At 39.1% G+C, this 19366-nt stretch overlaps 1 long non-coding RNA gene across 1 annotated transcript in view; it reads right to left on the bottom strand.

Moving 5' to 3' along the window:
* Positions 1-687: 687 nt before the first annotated feature.
* LOC118152341 (uncharacterized) overlaps positions 688-19366 on the bottom strand; it is a 195281-nt gene continuing 176602 nt past the window's right edge. Inside the window, exons 2-3 of the long non-coding RNA XR_004741023.3 lie at positions 3826-3967; positions 688-3342 (exon numbers count right to left, since the gene is read on the bottom strand). This is a non-coding gene — a long non-coding RNA (uncharacterized LOC118152341). The remainder of the gene's footprint in view (positions 3343-3825; positions 3968-19366) is intronic.

Below are 19366 nucleotides of genomic sequence, written 5' to 3'. Positions count from 1 at the left end.
TCAAGTCATAATAGCATTGGCCTCTGCTTGCCTGGGCTGGAAGCAAATGATGCCCGCAAAGCAACCTGGGAAATAAAATCCAGAATACTTCAACTGGAAGGAACCTAAAATGATATCTGGCCCGACTCTTCTGCTTTCATAGTTGAAGCTACTAGGACTTAAAGACATTAAATAAAATTAAAAGCTACATGGCTCTCAATACTTGTTAGAGGCTAGATTTCCTGACTCCCTACTGAGTGCTCTTTCCAACTCATCACATCATGGTACCTCTTCTTTCTTAAGTTTTCCTGAGTAGTTAAGTGAGAACTTTGTGAACGGATCACAGTTCTTAGTAATTGCCCATTAGGAACCCCAGTAGGAATATGAAAGCAAACAAGACCTTAAAATCACAAAATAAATATAATTTTGACCCACAACTTGTATGTAGGTCTGCATTAGTAAAGTCAGAGATATGAGCGTGGGAGTTAATGATGACTCAGTCCCCCATGGTGTTGACACGAGTGGTGGCATGAAGACACAAAAAGGTCCACAGAAAGGGAAAGCATGAATAAGAGGTGGGATGTTGAAAGGTTTTCAACCCTTGGATGCTCCTGTTCAGAAGTCTAATCTATAATTAGTTAATTAATTTAGAGATGGAGTCTCACTCTGTTGCCTAGGCTGGAGTGCCATGGCACTATCTTGGCTCACTGCAACCTCCACCTCCCAGGTTCAAGCAATTCTCCTGCCTCAGCCTCCTGAGTAGCTGGAAATACCAGCGCCTAACACCACACCCGACTAGTTTTTGTATGGAAATTTCACTTTTTCACAGTCTGGTTCCTATCAGGCTCACCTGTCTTCTCTCTTGTTCTTCTCCTAGATGTATGTACTATTTGCTTAGGAATTTGTACAGTTCTTTGACATTTTTTCTCCTTTCTTTTAAAATAGTTTTTTCTCTATGTTGAATACCTTCCTGCTTCCTTTCTGCTTGGCTAATTATTTCTTGTTTCAGCTTGGGAAATAGATGAAAAATTTGTATATCTCTTACCAATTTTCCAGTTTCCAGCAGTCCCCAAACCAATTGTATGCAGCACCATGAGCCTACAAAATTACCTTAAAGTACAGCAAATGATTGCATTAAAATATCACCTTTTAGCCCTAGGAGGAGACTGTGCAAATATTCAAAAGCAATGGTTTGCAGTTAGTAGGCAATATAGTGCAGGCCAGCTCTTGTTTTTCAATGTTATGCCCAGAAGAGATCTTTGAAATTTTATAAACAGATGGATTCTTTTTGCTTGATTCACTAATGTTTTACAATTAACTAATTAACAGGTTTATTGCCAAAATTAGCAATAAAAAGTGTTCAGGAGCTTCGACCAAAGCAGTCTTTTGCAATTACATAGTTACCAAAACAATCTGCATGATAGTTTGAGGCTAAACGTTGCTCAAATCAGAATTTCACCTGCTGTTTTCAAATAAAAGTTGACAAATACAAAAACGAACCCTGTAGATTTTCAGACTCCTTTCATATACACGAGCCTCTGCCTTAATTAATAATAATTACAGGTAACACAAACTATAGTTGGAAGGCTTAAATGTACCCAGATTGCTTTCAAGTGTGCAAAACTGCTTAGCAAACACAGTTCTGAAGGACAATCAGGAACCGTTTTTATGTAAAGTCCATCTGCTGTCCTCTAGCTAGCATGACCTTAAATGACCTATTCAACCTGATTTCCTACTGTTCCCTCATACAAGCCAGGTCAGTCCCCTGTCTTGGGAGATATCATTAGAATGCCCCTCTGATGTTACCCCTCATCCCTCTCCAACACATTCCAAGTTTCTGCTATAGGCAAATCCTTGCAGTTTCTTGAAGACACCACACTCTGGATCCTGCTTTGGCATAAGCTATTTTTCTGTCTGGAATACTTTCTAAGCTCCTTCAGGATTTAGCTTGGGCATTACATCTTTTGGGATGTATTCCCTGATCGACCCCTATTTCTGCCTCCAGAAGGTAGAATAAGACTTAAGAGGGGAAGGAAGGTTTCCCTTTGGTGTTCTTTCACTCAACTGCAAGCACTTCCAGGGAAGAAATTATGTTTCGATTTTTTAAAAAAATGTCTAAGCTCAGCGAATATCAATTGGAAGGAAAGAAGGAATAAAAGGAGGAGAAAAAGAGAAACCATGCTTTTGCTTGTGTCATTATCTTCAGTACAGACTGTTCTCTCTGCCCAAAACCCTTTGGCTTACCTTTCTAGGTTTGTTTCTCAGAACCCCATGGAAGTTTAAGTTCGTACCAACCCACCTATTCCTGCTGTTTTTGAGTCTTGCTTTAGTCCTTTATTTTTTTTCTGGCATGAAAAATCTGCTTCAACAATTAAGCTAAAAGCTTCTTGAGTTGGAAGGTATCAGCACTCAAAGGGGCTTAGAGATATATCACCCATTCTAACCATTTTCCCATTGTGGGAATTCCACCTGCCACAGTTCAGGCACTTCTGTCAATTCTCTTGAAGTTTCTTTGGTGTCCAGACCTTGATAAGCACTTTCTGTGCATGACTAACAATTAAGCATTTCTGTGTTTAACAAGATTAAATACTGTTCTTGTGATGTTAATGATGTATTAAATTAATTATTCTTGTATTTATACCCTGCTATATTCCAAAAAATACATGCAGTTGAATACAATTCAGTTATGATCTCTTAAACCCGTGATGTGGCTGGAGTATAAAGTCAAGTCCATCATATATGGCTTTATTTAAGTTCCAAGATGCAGTTTAGTTGACATTTTCTCCTGGAAGCCCTCTGCAACTTCTCCATTATAAGGTAGGTGTTCCTCCAATGCATGTTCTCACTCATAGGTGGGTGTGGAACAACGAGAACACATGGATACAAGGAGGGAAGCATCACACACTGGGGTCTGTTGCGGGAGGCTAGCGGAGGGACGGGAGGGGTGGGGAGGGATAAAGTGGGGAGAAATGCCAGGTATAGGTGATGGGGAGACGGAGGCAGCAAACCACCTTGCCATATATGTACCTACGCAACAATCCTGCATGATCTGCACATGTACCCCAGAACCTATAGTAAAAAAAATGATTTTAACAACAACAAAAAAGAAGAAGGTAGGTGTTTCTCATCTGTAGTTCCAAAGCACCACTGTGCATACCTTTATCATAACACTTGTTATACACAATTTTTTTTTGTCCTCTGATTTTACCTGCTTCTTCTACTACGCTGTAAGTACCTAGAAAGGCAATGACAGTGTCTTTTCCTTCTTGGTATGGCTACAAACACAGGGCCTAGGATGTGGTACCCTTCTCCCAATTTATCCTCCAGGCTGCCACATGAGCTCTCCTCCTGATAGAAACAAACCTGCAAAAAAAAAAAAAAAAAAAAAGAAAAAGAAACAAACCTGCATCAAGTACATCCCTGCAAAAAATCCCCTGAAGCATCAGGTTCTTCTGTTGAAGAAAATGCAAGCTCTTCATTCTGGAATAGATATCTTCCGTAATACGTCTCAATCTACCTCCACGTCTGATCTCCACCCTCATTGCAAGCACTCAGAACTTCTCAGGATTTACGTATCCATAACTCATGTGTTGGCTTAAATTTTCAGTGGAGAAAGCAATCTTTCTCTTCTTTCATCCCAGTTAGATAAATATTTCTCCACTTGGAAATGCCCTCATTTTTCCTTCAATATTTAGCTCAGATATTACCTACTCCTTGGTGTTTCAAAAAATACTTGGACCTATCAACCTCATAGTCATCATTCAACTAAAATTTCATTATGCAAGTAATATGAGACAGACTGAGAGACAAGGACTCACTGTATAAACATAGAACCTCTTTACTTACTTCCTTCACTCATCCAGCTGAGCAGGAATCCTGGTCATTTTGTTCTTGTATTTCTCATTGGCCCAGTAAAGTGTCTGGCAAGTTGTGATCATTTGCATGAATACGTTTTTGGACATCTCTTACTTGTTGATTTGTCATCAAGCTAAAGACAAAATTCCATTTTAAAAACTGGTCATTTTACATGTCACTCATGAAAATGCAAATGACCATAGGTAGAATTTCTGTGAATGAAAATTTTCAGATCTCTACAGTAGAGAACTCTGTATTAATTCCAGAAGCTGACAATATTTGATTGCTTGCTACTGTCTTTCAAATCTGTTCTTGTAGAATTCCATTCTTTCACTTTTTCAATTTCCTGTAGTTAATTTTTTTTATTAACACTGTCTTTGACATTGTATTACACATAATGCTTTAATTTTTTTCCATAATGTGTGAAGAATTAGGTATACAACTTCCCTACTGATAATGGTAATACTGATAATAGCAATTTTAATGTTTTAACTCCTTGCATATTTTATTAAACAGTATACCTTTTTTTTTAATCCTACTTTCTTCAGGGAGCTGAGCAGACACTATTCAGGAAACATTCAAATAAATGCAAGCCTTATTAACTATCATCTTTTTGTTAAAAAGTAACCTGTTGCTTTGCTTTTCATGGTGGAAAATGCTGTATGGGAAGAGATATAGCCCTTAAAGAATGAAATTTTGTGTGCCCACAAGTACTAAGGCAGTTAACACATACACTCTTAACAATGCAAGCATTGCTGTCAGACAAATCCGTATCCAAGATCCAGAGCAGCCTATAAGAACTCAAACCAGGAGCACTCAATTCTACGAGGTCTTCTCTTCTCTCCTCTCCTCCTCAGAGAGAACACATCCAGATAGATGCATATACTGTGAAAGGAAAATAAATCATGGGGCTCCCAAATCACTAAACTAAATGGAAAAGTCAAGCTAGGAACTGTTTATGGCCAACCTGCCTCCCGTTCTATTCAAAGTCACCCCTCTGCTCACTGAGATAAATGCATATCTGATTGCCTCCTTTGAAGAGGATTTGATTTCCAATTTCATTCCACTGTGGTCGGAGAGAGTACTTGATATAATTTTGATTTTCTTAAATTTGCTGAGACTTACTTTGTGGCCTATCATATGGTCTTTCTTCTTCTTCATCCTTCTTCCTCCCAGGGCCCAGTTCTCCTCTAGGTAGGCGGAGGCCTATGACAATATTTTTAAAAATACGATTTGTTCAAGAAAGATAGGATTACCTTCAAAGCACAATAAAAGGGAATATAGAGGTTCTAGAAACTCATAACCTTGCAGAATTGGGAAAGCCAAAGGATCTAAAAGGAGCAACGAGCAAAGCCTGCCAATAGATAAAATGACTCAGGATAAAAATCACATTAATGTGTGGCCACCACATTCATTGTTCCAGATAATATTAAAGTGTCTACCATTAAACTGAGAGAGAGAGACACGTGGGGGGCAAGAAAAAAAGAAGTAAATTATATCTAAAAGCAAAGTTTCTCAGAGTACTTATGATATCATTATTGGCACAAGTAAATGACTAGATGCAAATAAATAAGAAATTTATTAAATGTATAGGAAACTTTCATTGGCAAAGAAAATATGAATCTGGATTTAAAAAAATATATGCTTCTAGCGTTTAAAACAATGCTTGGATTTCAACTTTCTATAAGCTCTTTGAGGAAACCAGAATGGAAATTAATGCTGCATTACCAGTATTGTTTATGTAAGAGAGATGACAAGGAAGTCAACTTGAGAGACTTAATCTGAAGAGAAGACATGGATTCAAATCCAAAGATTTGTAGCTACTAATATCTTAGGTATGTATGCATCACTTTTATAATTACTCAATAAAACACATTTTTCAGTGAACTGGTCCTGACTGTGGAAAAAGAGATCTTCTAATCACCTTCAATCTATGTGTACCTTTTAGTTAACTTACAGTAGACTACATACATAGAATATTTTTTAAAGTTGTCAATTTTGTGGTAGTTTAGGAGAAAAAGGCAGGGTTATATCTCAGCATTGTCCAGCATATAACTTTTAAGTGGCCTTTTTACATGTTTCATTCTTGAAAAATTTGGGTAATTTCTCCTTAGTCGACCCTTTTTAATTCTGTTTCTACTTCTTACCTTCTTCATTGTTTGTGTCTTCTGCAGCCTTTCCCCCATTTTTTAGACTCTGGATTTAGGTCTATTTTCTTATACTAAATATGGCATTGATCTATTTTTTTATTATACTTTATGTTCTGGGATATTATATTTTAAGCTCATCCTCTCCAGCATCTGTTGTCTCCTGATGTGCAGAATGTTCAGGTTTGATATGTAGGTATATACGTGCCATAGTGGTTTGTTACATCCATCCCCTCATCATATACATTAGGTATTTCTCCTAATGTTAGCCCTCCCCAATCCCCCCACCCCCTAGTGGTGGTGGTATACATATACATTAGGTATTTCTCCTAATGCTGTCCCTCCCCTAGCCCCCAAACCTCCCATCAGCCCCAGTGTGTGATGTTCCCTTCCCTGTGTCCATGTGTTCTCGTTTTCAACACGCACTTATGAGTGAGAACATATGGTGTTTGATTTTCTGTTTCTGTGTCAGTTTGCTGAAAATGATGGTTTCCAGCTTCATCCATGTCCCTGCAAAGGACATGAAATCATCTTTTTTTTATGGATCATAGTATTCCCTGGTGTATATGTGCCACATTTTCTTTATCCAGTCTATCTTTGATGGGCATTTGGGTTGGTTCCAAGTCTTTGCTAATGTGAACAGTGCCGCAGTAAACATACATGTGCATGTGTTTGGTGTTGAATGTTTTATAATCCTTTGGGTATACACCCAGTAATGGGATTGCTGGGTCAAATGATATTTCTAGTTCTAGATCCTTGAGGAATCACCACACTGTCTTCCACAATGGTTGAACTAATTTACACTCCCACCAACAGTGTAAAAGTGTTCCTGGCTGGGCATGGTGGCTCAAGCCTGTAATCCCAGCACTTTGGGAGGCCGAGGCGGGTGGATCACGAGGTCAAGAGATCGAGACCATCCTGGTCAACATGGTGAAACCCCGTCTCTACTAAAAATATATAAAAAAAAATTAGCTGGTCATGGTGGTGTGTGCCTGTAATCCCAGCTACTCTGGAGACCGAGGCAGGAGAATTGCCTGAACCCAGGAGGCGGAGGTTGCCATGAGCCGAGGTCGTGCCATTGCACTCCAGCCTGGGTTACAAGAGCAAAACTCCGTCTCAAAAAAAAAAAGTGTTCCTATTTCTTGACCCATCCTCTCCAGTATCTATTGTCTCCTGGTTTTTTCAATGATCACCATTCTAACTGGCGTTAGATAATATCTCAATGTGGTTTTGATTTGCATTTCTCTAATGGCCAGTGATGATGGGCTTTTGTTCATAGGTTTGTTGGCTGCATAAATATCTTCTTTTGAGAAGTGTCTGTTCGTATCCTTTGCCCACTTTTTGATGGGTTTTTTTTTCTTGTAAATTTGTTTAAGTTCTTTTTAGATTCTAGATATTAGCCCTTTGTCAGATGGGCAGATTGGAAAAAATTTTTCCCATTCTGTTGGTTGTCAGTTCACTCTAATGATAGGGTTTTTTTTTTTTTCTGTTCAGAAGCTCTTAGTTTAATTAGATCTCATTTGTCTATTTTGGTTTTCGTTGCCATTGCTTTTGATATTTTAGTCATGAAATCCTTGCCTATGCCTATTTCCTGAATGGTATTGCCTAGGTTTTCTTCTAGGGTTTTCTATGGTGTTAGGTCTTATGTGTAAACCTTTAATCCATCTGGAGTTAATTTTTGTATACGGTGTAAGGAAGGGATCCAGTTTCAGCTTTCTGCATATGGCTAGCCAGTTTCCTGGCAGTCCATAATCTTAGGAGGAATATTTTGTCTTTGATTCAAAAAATTAACCGTTTTTCTTAATGGCTTTTATTCGTTATTTTGTGACATAATTTGCCAGTCTTTTCCACATACTATCTTATTTAAAGTCTCATAACAACCTTGGCAGGAAGGTATTATAATTTTCATTTCACAGATAAGAAAACTGGAGACTAGAGAAATTAACTTGCCCAAGGCCATAAGCTAGAAGTGGTTAAATTTCACCTTGAAACCAGAACTGCCTGACGCCTATGCTCATGCTTTCCTATTAAAATATCACATTGCCGTCTACCCTTTTTGTTATCACTGGAGCTTCAGTTATACCCAGCTCTAAACCACCAACATTATCTAATTTCTTCCAATGCTAAACTAAATGGAAACGGAAAATCCACTTTTTCTAATCAACTAGGATTGGGGGGCAGATTGTGGACTAGTTTTTCCCCTATCCAGTCAAACCAAATATAATGAAAGTTCCTCTGTAATTTTCCTCTAAAATGATTTCAATTCAGACATTCAGTTCTCTCTTCGGCATGATCATTAGACTATTAGCTTCAAAATGACAGTTTTGTGCATTTTTCATCTGTGGATCTCTAACATCTCCCAATATGCTCAGCATGTAGTAGGCATCCACATTTATTATTACATTGAAGAGCTCTTTTCTCATTTTTGTTGCAACCTACAACTTCCCTCAAATTTCCTCTCCAACCCTCAGTTACTCTGATGGTCATCTGTTAGGTGACATGGCTCAAGTCATAGAGTATATGTAAATCCAAGTCTCACAAATTTCTAAAAGTATTGTTTTTTGAGACGAGACAACAGAATTACTAAGTGAGAAATAATAGAAATAAAAACAATGAAAATTAAAATAAAGATTATTTCTATCTCCCACTTTATCAAAAATAAATTTGAGGCAATACTCGGTCCTGGCAAGGGTGCAATGAAAGAAACAGGCTTCTTTTTGCTACTGAGACCATAAAGTGGGACAGTCTTTGTTCAAAAGTAATTTGTCAATTTGATCAAAAGCTGAAAAAGCATTCTTACTGCTGACTTACTTTTCTAAATGAAGAAAAGTCTTTACATATGAAGATGATCATCACAGCTTTATTTTTAAGAAGGCATCAACCACCTACATGTCCAGAAATATTAAAATATGATTACACAGATTATAGTAATTGGTATTAGTAGAATACTATACATCCATCTAAATTATGCTTAGAATAACTTATCATAATATGTAAAATGCTGTTTTTCTTAGGCTGGTCCTTTTGGAAGGAGAATCTGAGATGAAGGCTTGTGTGCAGGTCTTTTTTTTAGGGTGAGATTCCATGGTGCAGGTATGGTGAACACAAGGGAATGACAGAGAAATAGCCAACAAAAGGATGTGTTTTTGTGTTGTTCATGGCTGACTGGAGTTCAAACCCAGCAGGACCTTCAGAGGGCTCTTATAAAACAGAGGTCACAAGTATCTTTCTCAGTAACAAAATGGGGAGATCCTGCCTCTCTTTGGTCAAGAGTGGCCTCTCGTGCACAACTTCAGGTTGTATATAGGGTCCCCATGAGTGCCCCTGTTTGTAGAATCAGAGAAGCCTTCAGGCTGGAAGCAAAAGTCTGCATGAGACCCTCTCCAACTATGCCTGCCTGAAGCCCATCGAAACCTGTATGCAACTGCCCACTCTTGCAGTGCTTGGAGTTAGTGGTGAGATTGATGGGATAGTGGACTGATGTAGATTCTCCGTTAATTCCAAGATGCACTCATTATATTGTTACAATGTTGTGAGGGAAAGCTAAGAGCTAAAGTTACATGCTCAATGGTATCTCAGTTAATTCTTACATTCAGTAATCTATTGAGTGCCAGATATGTTCCTGGTTCTGTGAAATCAAGGAATAGGACTAAACTCTTTTCCTCTTGGGAGTGTACATTCCAGTGAGGGAAGAGGGTTTTGGGACAGGGCTAGGTAACAGACAACCAACAAATAAATAAGCAAAGTAATTAATGGTTATTATTAGAGCTAGGCTAGAAATGAACAGCTGTAAAACAATTTAACAATGCAGCAACACTTAGGAAAGTGACCCGTTAAAGATAAATCAGAATGTGATTGGGGGAGTTTCTGGGTAGCAGAACTTACTTTATAATATTTCTGTATTTTCAAAATTTCCTATAGTCAGTGTAATAATCAGAAAAATTTCTTAATAATCAGAAAAATCACATTAAATTATTATTAAAAATTAGGCCAGGTGCAGTGGCTCACGCCTGTAATACCAGCACTTTGGGAGGCCAAGGCGGGTGGATCACGAGGTCAAGAGATCAAGACCATCCTGGTCAGCATGGTGAAACCCCGTCTCTACTAAAAATACAAAAATTAGCTGGGCATGGTGGCGCATGCCTGTAATCCCAGCTACTCAGGAGACTGAGGTAGGAGAATTGCTTGAACCCAGGAGGCAGAGGTTGTGGTGAGCCGAGATCGCACCATTGCACTCCAGCCTGGGTAACAAGAGCAAAACTCCGTCTCAAAAAAAAAAAAAAAAAAAAAAATTACTAAAAGAAAAAGAAGTCATTCCTTACTACATGGGTAGCCCCTGGAAATGATGCATCTATACCCCACTCTGTACTTGGTCTTTCTGTGTGGCTTTGAGCTTTTCACAGCCTTTCAGAAATTTCACACAGGGAAAACAGATGTATGGGTCGCGCGCGTGTGTATGAGTGTGTGTGTGTGTGTGAATAAAAAGGAAATCCCTGACTTAACACAGAACTTGGTAAGCCAGTGGTTCTGAAATATAACTTATCCCATTTTCTACTTGCTAACAAGGCCAGCGATCCATGAAGTTGATTCTTTTTTTGGGTTCTGGTGCCTGAGCATTTAAATTAATGGTTTGAGAGAGAGTAAAGTCTATTACTGTATACAGCATAGCTAGCAATTGTTTAAATTCAGAATAAACTATGGCTAAACTTACACTTTCAGTTTTCAAGGTGCCTAACAAGCATTGTGATTGGCATTGCTTTCCTGTTCCGCATTACAAGGTGTCGCCAGAAACACAAATCTATAAGGGACTCTGCCGCTTACCATCTGCTTGATACTCAGGGTCTCCAAATGGCCCCAAAAGGTGGTGGCTGTTTGCAGTGCTTGGACTTTTGAATTGCATTAAGTACCAATCTGAATTTTCTATTTGGCTGACCTCTAAAGAATGACAGAGGAGACCAATGCAGACATCAAGTGCCCAGCAAAGCAACCTTTCGGGACAATAGTTGCTCCCGTCCCGGATGCCAGTGTGACCAATTCAGCAATTGTGTCTTTCCCAGGGATAAAATGAAAATTGTGTCAGTGTAGCTAGAATCATAGAGTGACGATCTGAGAATCAGTGAGAAGGAAGACACTGACCTTGGAGAGGTTTAAGAATGCCTTACGAATAGCTATCCAGAACATAATTAAAGGCATTTTAACATCATAAGCCTTGAAGAATGCAAACCATCACTGCTGCACACTGGGGAGGAAAAGATATTGCTTTTATAGCTGCAGAGCTTATGGTCAGAAGTGATATGAAATATTAGAAATGTGACAGTTTTATAATAATTTTATTCTTGCTCATTGTGATAATTTTCATTTGCAGCTTTTTACCTTTGAATATCTTGAATTGCATTAAGCCTTTCTCACTCCATCTTTTTCCTGTAACGTTAGAGGCTGTTGTTTTAATCTGAGGAATTCCAGCAAACGGTACAGGCACAAGCAAACAGATAATGGTGTTTATGATGCTCTTATTATTTGAAGAATTAAAAGTTTTGAGTGAATTTGTCTCCCTGTTAATAAAAGTAATAGAGCCCTAAATGAAATATGGCCTCTTCTTTTTATATTGTCGCTAACTCTTCCTATATCCCATTCCCTCTCTTAGTTGCTGTGCATTTTGGCTGTGGAAAAGGAGGCAGGATCGTTTCTGTCAATTAATCTAATCTGCTCTGGATTTTTCTTACCTGTATTCTTCTCCCAAGTACCATACGTATTGTCTTTTTTGAACAACCCAAGTTAGAATTAGCAACAGAGTTCATCTAGTTTAAATATTTTCATTTCTAAGATGAGGTAAAATGCAGTCACAAGGCACCATATCAGCGGAACCAGGACTAGAGTCTAAACCCAACACCAAGAAAACAGTAGCTGACACTGAGCATTTGTTAGGTGACAGACAGAAGCTCTACACACTTCGAATGCACGGACACTCTTAAGCCTCAGAGTGTCTGTACGAGAGAGGTCTTGCTATTCTTGTCACCCCCATTTCATAGTAGAGTAAATTGAGGCACAGAAATTCACAGAAACGGAATAAACATAATAAACTGAGGCACAGAGAGTCTAGGGTACGTCGCTAGGTACCCAAAGCGATGTACTTCCTGGGTGCTTCTAGCTGAGTAAACCGGGTTGTTGGATCTGAACCTGCACATTCTGCTGCATTCAAGTGCCCGAGGATCTTCTCAAGGTTTGTTCCTTCCCTTTTTCCAAAATGCTTTCTCAGAAGTATTGGCCACTCAACATTGCTTTCCTGTTCCTTATGACAAGGTGTTTCTAGAAACACAGATTTGTAAGAGACTCTGCTGCTTACCTGATGCTCACGGTCTCCAAATGGCCCCAAAAGGTGGTGGCTATTTGCAGCACTCAGACTTGTGAATTGCATTAAGGATCAATCTGAATTTTCAGGACTATTGAAATGTGTTAAATACCAATCTGTTTGCATTCACATGTAGGGTCACACGCACATGCATGTGCTGTGGGCTTGTTTTGATGCTGATTTGTTAACTGATTTTCTGTCCAGGGCTGACAATGTTGTTTAACACAGGGCTTGGTCTTTTCAGGGGTTTATAAAAGAAACAGGGAATGTGATGCTTAGCATTGAAAATAATAAAATGTGGTTGTAGAGTCAAAGCAGTTAAAATCAAATTAAATGTACTGAGTAATTATTATATGGTGTTCAGGGTACTAAATATTCATTAACTTGTGATTCAATCAGGATTCAAAAGGCTAGTTATTAGTTTGTTTATTGAAAAGTCCTGAAATACTGAGGTCAGGGGTAGTGGCTCATGCCTGTAATCCCAACAGTTTGGGAGGCTGAGGTGGTGGGATCTCTTGAGGCGAGGAGGTCAAGATCAGCCTGGCCAACATGGCAAAACGTTGTCCCTATTAAAAATACAAAACGTAGTCAGGCATGGTGGCATGTGCCTGCAGCCCTAGCTACTTAGAAGGCTGTGGCCCCAGAATCACTTGAACCTGAGAGGCAGACGTTGCAGTGAAGTAGATTGCACTACTGTGCTCCAGCCTCGGGGCGGGGGGGGGGGTGGGTGACAAAGGGAGATGCTGTCTTAGAAATAAATAAATGAAAATTTAAGAAAATTAAATTAAAATGTTTTGGAATACTTTACAAGCAATCTTTATGAGCCAATTAATATAAAGATAAGTCTTGGAAAAGAACTGTGACTATTTGAAATTTCTGATTTTTAATCCTCTGAGACATTTTCTAAATATTCTTTCTTTTTCATTTTTTAAAATCACAAGGAAGTTGTAATGTGATACTTTAGATATGCTATTATTTAATAAGAGACTCGATTGTCACATCTCAGGAGTCCACACCCAAAGAGCTGTGGTTGGTTGGTGAATTCCTTCACTTTTCATAAGAACCTTTCTGACTATGAAAGTTTGTAAATTGAATGTTCATAAGAAAGGAAGTGTCTAAATTATACATTATGAGTGACACAAAGATGACCAAAATATTCAAAGGACAGTTGCCGTGTTTGAGAAACAGAGACTTCGGTTAAGAGACAAGACATAATAACATATCTAAGATCCTCTTCTGATTGTCCTGTGAATTCATACAAGAGTTAGATTACTTTGACAGAAGTGTAATGCTCAAAATCTGTCCCATGGTGAGCTGGCAAATGAGTGGCATAGATGTGTGCCACAAAATCAGGCTGGAAAAAAGTGTGTGAACATGTCAGGCAGGAGAAGGGGTTTGAACTGAACCTTAAAAGACGGATAAGCTTTAGAATGGTGAATAGAGGTAAAGAAAGAGATGGGACATTCCTTCTCAATGTCAAAACCAATTATCAAGAAAACCATAACAGGAACAAACTTGCACTTCTCTTCCACTTTCCAATTCTTTTGAACTTGCTGCCAATAAACAGGCGCTGATAAGACTGTTCAGATTCTAAAGTTCTCCTTGGGCCATACTGTTATAGGCATGGCTAATGTCCTTAAAGGTGGAAATGGCATCTGCCCCTCTCCCCTGTGACTTCTCTTTATATACTAAGTAGATTTATTATAGGAAGAGCCTACCATCCCAAATAATTAGGTTCCTTATTTTTCAATTTGCCCTAGACTATGGTGTGACTATTTCAGGTCAGGCCCTACTCTCCATTTTACCACTCACTCATTTTCTTTTTTCTCTTTTCTCTCTTCTCTGTATCCTCCTCTCTGTCTTCCATCTCTTCCTCCCTCCCTCCTTTTATGCATTTAGCAAATATAATTGTCTCAACATTTTGATTTACAGGAAGGGAGCTGAATGTCCAGTTTAGGTCTACAGACAAAAGCACACTTGTTCCAGTTCTGTCATGTAACAGAGTGAAATGGAATGAGGCTCTCATGCTGCCATTAACTTAGTGGTTCTTTTATTCCAAGCACCCTCCTCCTCTATTTTCCATGTATCTTTCTTGGAAATCTTGCAATATGTAAGCATTCTTAAGTCCTTGGCTATTCAACATTTACGCTAACATTAATATAAAATGTTCTGGAAGAGGGTACCTTCAGTTTATCTTTGCTACACCAGTAGGTAAAGAACTATTAGGGGGCTTGATTGTAGATGTTTGGGGTGGTATTAAGATAGGTATAATTTTCTTTAAACTATGTCTCTTCTACACTGGATAATTCATTTGCTAAGTGATGAAGCTGAAATTTTTCTTAAAGCCTGATATGGTTTGGCTGTGTCCCCACCCAAAACTCAACTTGAATTGTATCTCCCAGAACTCCCACATGTGGGAGGGATCCATGGGGAGGTAATTGAATGCTATTCTCATGATAGTGAATAAATCTCATGAGATCTGATGGGTTTATCAGTGGTTTCTACTTTTGCTTCTTCTTCATTTTCTCTTGCTGCCACCACAGAAGAAGTGCCTTTTGCCTCCCACCGTGATTCTGAGGGTTCCTCAGCCATGTGAAACTGTCACACCAATTAAACCTCTTTTTCTTCCCAGTCTCGGGTATGTCTTTAATTATCAATGTGCATATGGACAAATACAAAGCTTCTGCCTATGGTAGGTCACCTGGCTGGTGTGTGTGTATGTGTATATACAAACCTCATGCCGGTCAACATGGTAATGTCACCTTCATTTATCTGATTTTTAACTATTGCATAACTTAGCCTCTTTATCCTCAGTTTTAAAGGAGTCCTCTTTTAGGCCAAATTCATAATTACTTGCAAAGACAAAATTTTATAACTTAAAGTTGCAAAGCAAATGTCAAGCAAGCAGCATCTAGGCCAATGTTCCTCAAATTGTGGTTTGTGGTCTATCTACTTCAAAAGTACATGGAGATGGGTTAAAAATGTAGGTTTGTTTACTTTAACATGGATTGATTGAATAGACATTTTGAAAAAAATTACACTATATTTTTCACAGGCTCCTTATGTTATTTATTTGGCCACCCAAGTTCGATAACAAATGATGCTATAGTCTGTTGAGCCTATACATCTAGAAGCACAGATGTCGCCAAGAATTGAGAAATCCTGCACAATTGGTTAAAGAACAGACCTGACTCCATCTCTGCCATGTGTGTGATGTGGCATCTGTCTAGTTTCACTGGACAATTCTTTCAATAACTTTCTTTTTTTCTTTTATTTTTTGAGACGGAGTTTCGCTGTTGTTACCCAGACTCGAGTGCAATGGCGCGATCTTGGCTCACCACAACCCCTGCCTCCTGGGTTCAAGCAATTCTCCTGCCTCAGCCTCCTGAGTAGCTGGAACTACTGGCACTTGCCACCATGGCCAGCTAATTTTTGTATTTTTTAGTAGAGACGGGGTTTCACCATGTTGACCAGGATGGTCTCAATCTCTCGACCTCATGATCCACCCGCCTCGGCCTCCCAAATAGGATTATAGGCATGAGCCACCGCACGCCACCTCAATAACTTTCTTTACTACATCCACAGTAGCTTCTATTGTATCTGTAGTCTGGACACTTGCTTGAGGGTGGTGGCAGTTTTAGTAAAGTTTCCAAACATTAATTCCGTAAGCTCAGCAGATTTACAGGCAAGCCCACGTTCCAAAGTAGAAAGTACAGCAATTTAAGCATTGCAGATAACTGGCAGAGTGCACAACTTCTGCAGCAAATATGTAAGCAAATGAGAAGAAGTTGGAGAGATTTCGATAAGTCTTGGAATAGTCCTGGTGAATTTATCTAAATTCTTGACCAATGTTTCATTTCCCAAGGAGTGTTTGCTTCATTTGACAGGAAAATGCCAGATATGTTTTAGTTTTCCATTGTGTTTTCTGTCACCATTATCAGAATCGATCTGAAGACATAGCTAAAAGCTAAGCCAACACTTTATGTAGTTTGGCCAAGATAATAAGATGTCTGCTTTCTGTAATGTTGATTCTTGAGCATATTGAAAATTGATTCACAGTGGCTTCTATCATCCAGCTTTATTTTTATTCATACTAAAATGCAGTGCTTTGGAAGGTAACGAGACGATCATCAGCAATTTTCAGAAACAATGCTTTATTAAATAGTATAATGTATATCAAGTACTCAACACAGAACCTGACACTTGGTAGAATTTAAATAGCAGTTACAACTATGTTTTCTAAAAAAATAATTAACCTTATCCTACTACCTCTGTAATGCAAAGTGACAATTCAACAGGAAGTCAGGAGTTAAATACGTATGTTTGGAGAAGAATTTCAGCACTAACCTCACCACATGAAAGTACAGAAAGTGAAGGAGGGTTCCTGAAAAGACTGAAGCCTACCCAACAGCATCGCCAGCCTCCTTCCTGTCCTGTACGGCCGCCCTTCCAAAGCCTACAGAGGCTGAAATGCCAGTTCCTTGCTTGTCTGGCCTCCCTTGCTGCCACGGCGTTGGCTTGTATTAAAATCCTGACCGGTAGCACTTAAGACCAAACCAGTTGACAATGTTGGCAAAGACTTTCCATCATCATATAAAAGAAAGACAAACAGGAAACACAGCTTTTTCCATTTTCCCTGCTTTTTATATATTTTTGTGTGTGTAAGGGTGTATTAGGCTCTTCTCACATTGTAATAAAAAACTACCTGAGGGCCGGGCATGGTGGCTCATGCCTGTAATCCCAGCACTTTGGGTGGCTGAGGCAGGTGGATCACCTGAGGTCAGGAGTTCGAGACCAGCCTGACCAACATGGAGAAACCCCATGTCTATCTACTAACAATACATAATTAGTGGGGCATGGTGGCACATGCCTGTAATCCCAGCTACTCAGGAGACTGAGGCAGCAGAATCACTTGAACCAGGCAACAGAGGTTACGGTGAGCCGAGGCCATTCCATCGCACTCCAGCCTGGGCAACAAGAGTGAAACTCCATCTCAAAAAAAGAAAGAACTACCTGAGACTGAGTGATTTCTACCTGAGACTGGGTAATTTATGAAGAAATTTAATTGGCTCATGGTTCTGCCTACTGTACCAAAAGCATGGCTGGGGAGGCCTCAGGAAATCTACAATCATGGCAGAATGAGAGACATGGCATGGTGGTAAGCAAAGTATGTCTTTCATGGTGGCAGGAGAGAGAGTGAAGGGGAAACTGCCAGACACTTGTAAACCATCAGATCTCATGAGAACTCATTCACTACCGCAAGAACAGCATAAGGGAAATCCACCCTGTGATAGTTAATATTGAGTGTCAACATGATTGCATTGAAGGATGCAAAGTATTGTTCCTGGGTATGTCTGTGAGGGTGTTGCCAAAGAAGATTTTTTAAATTTTATTTTACTGTAAGTACCCAGGTACACGTGCAGATTTTGCAGGACTGTTGCAAAGGTACACACATGCCGTGATGGTTTGCTGTCTCCATCCCTGTCACCTACATCATGCATTTCTCCCAATGTTATCCCTCTCCAACCTCCCCACCCCCTGCAATTCCAGCCCTAGCCCCCCATCTCCCAACAGACCCCAGTGTATGATGTTCCCCTCCTTGTGCCCATGGGTTCTCATTGTTCAACACCTGCCTATGAGTGAGAACATGCAGTGTTTGGTTTTCTGTTCTTTTGTCAGTTTGCTGAGAATGATGGTTTCCAGATTCATCCATGTCCCTACAAAGGACATGAACTTATCCTTTTTTAATGGCTGCATAGTATTCCATGGTGTATATGTGCCACATTTTCTTTGTCCAGTCTATCATCAATGAGCATTTGTGTTGGTTCCAGGTCTTTGCTATTGTTAAGAGTGCCACAATGAACATACATGTGCATATGTCTTTATAATAGAAAAATTTATAATCCTTTGGGTATATACCCAGTAAGGGGTTTGCTGGGTCAAATGGAATTTCTATTTCTAGATCCCTGAGGAATCATCACACCATCTTCCACAATGGTTGAACTAATTTACACTCCCACCAACAGTGTAAAAGTGTTCCTATTTCTCCACATCCTCTCCAGCATCTGTTGTCTCCAGATTTTTTAATGATCACCATTCTAACTGGTGTGAGATGGTATCTCAATGTGGTTTTGATAATGACCAATGATGATGAGCATTTTTTCATATGCTTGTTGGCCTCATAAATGTCTTCTTTTGAAAAGTATCTTCACATCTTTCACCCACTTTTGAATGGGTTTGTTTGTTTTTTTCCTTGTAAATCTGTTTTAGTTCAGTGTACAATCTGGATATTAGGCCTTTATAAGATGGGTAGGTTGCAAAATTTTTTTCCCTTTCTTTTGGTTGCCAGTTCACTCTGCTGATTGTTTCTTTTTCTGTGCAGAAACTCTTAAGTTTAATTTGATCCCATTTGTCTATTTTGGCTTTTGTTGCCATTGCTTTTGGTGTTTTAGTCATGAAGTCCTTGCTATGTCCTGAATGGTTTTGCCAAGGTTTTCTTCTAGGGTTTTTATAGTGTTAGGTTTTATATTTAAATTTTTAATACATCTGGAGTCAATTTTAGTGTAAGGTGTCAGGAAAGGGTCCAGTTTCTGCTTTCTGCACATTACTAGCCAGTTTTTTCAACACGATTTATTAAACAGGGAATCCTTTCCCCATTGCTTGTTTTTGTCAGGTTTGTCAAAGATCAGATGATGGTTGTAGATGTGTGATGTTACTTCCAAGGTCTCTGTTCTGTTTCATTGGTCTGTATCTCTGTTTTGGTACAAGTACCATGCTGTTTTGATTACTGTAGCCTTGTAGTATAGTTTGAAGTCAGGTAGCTTGATGCCTCTAGCTTTGTTCTTTTTGCTTAGGATTGTCCTGGCTATCTGGGCTCTCTTTTGGTTCTACATGAAGTTTAAGGTGTTTTTTTCCAGTTCTGTGAAGAAGGTCAGTGGTAGCTTAATGGGGATAGTGTTGAATCTATAAATTACTTAGGACAGTATGGCCATTTTCATGATATTGATTCTTCCTAACCATGAGCATGGGATGTTTT

This window comes from Callithrix jacchus, chromosome 3 (assembly GCF_049354715.1).
Source record: "Callithrix jacchus isolate 240 chromosome 3, calJac240_pri, whole genome shotgun sequence".
Classification (NCBI taxonomy): Eukaryota; Metazoa; Chordata; class Mammalia; order Primates; family Cebidae; genus Callithrix; species Callithrix jacchus.
This window is presented reverse-complemented; position numbering and strand designations above follow the sequence as displayed.